Source organism: Notothenia coriiceps, unplaced genomic scaffold, assembly GCF_000735185.1.
Source record: "Notothenia coriiceps isolate Sejong01 unplaced genomic scaffold, NC01 NC01_scaffold00037244, whole genome shotgun sequence".
Lineage (NCBI taxonomy): Eukaryota > Metazoa > Chordata > Actinopteri > Perciformes > Nototheniidae > Notothenia > Notothenia coriiceps.
The window spans coordinates 412,219-412,861 of NW_011369945.1; positions in this window are offsets into that span (position 1 = coordinate 412,219).

A 643-nucleotide genomic window follows, 5' to 3' on the forward strand; every position below is an offset into this window, starting at 1 on the left:
ATCCAGTAATGAGTGACCCGACAGTAAACTAAACACATCTATAACTAGTTTAGGTAGTTTGAGAGGTAATTAAAATAGCTACGTGTGATATTCTAACCTGAAGTGTGTGTTTTGTTCCGCTCACCGCTGCATGTGNATTGGAATTATTGGTGGAAAGATTTCCTCACAACATTTAATATTCATTACTAAAGGTACAGCCAAATCATCACAGCGCACAAAACCTATAACCGCCGCAGATGGACCAAAAAAGGGAGCGTTTTTAAAAAAAAATTGCGGGTCTGCTCAGTGAAACAATAACAACGAAACATGGAGGAACAGAAGTCTGCGTTTAAATCGTGTGTGTGTGTGTGTGTGTGTGTGTGTGTGTGTGTGTGTGTGTGTGATTGTGTGTAGAGGTGTGTGTGGTTAAAAGTTAAAACACCAGCCATACCGCTCTTTAGCCTTTCTGATGATTCTGAAGGTAAACACAGTGAAGGTGGTGCTTGAAAGGCGGTGCGTGAAAGGCACTGCGTGCTTGTCTTCTAAGAGGCTGAGTTAACCCTCCCGCTGCCTCCTGGTGCTGCAGAGATTTCATGAAGTGAAGGAGGTCCTGCCAACACTGGCAGGACAGAAGACGACACGCCCATTCTAAGCCGTTTCCGAT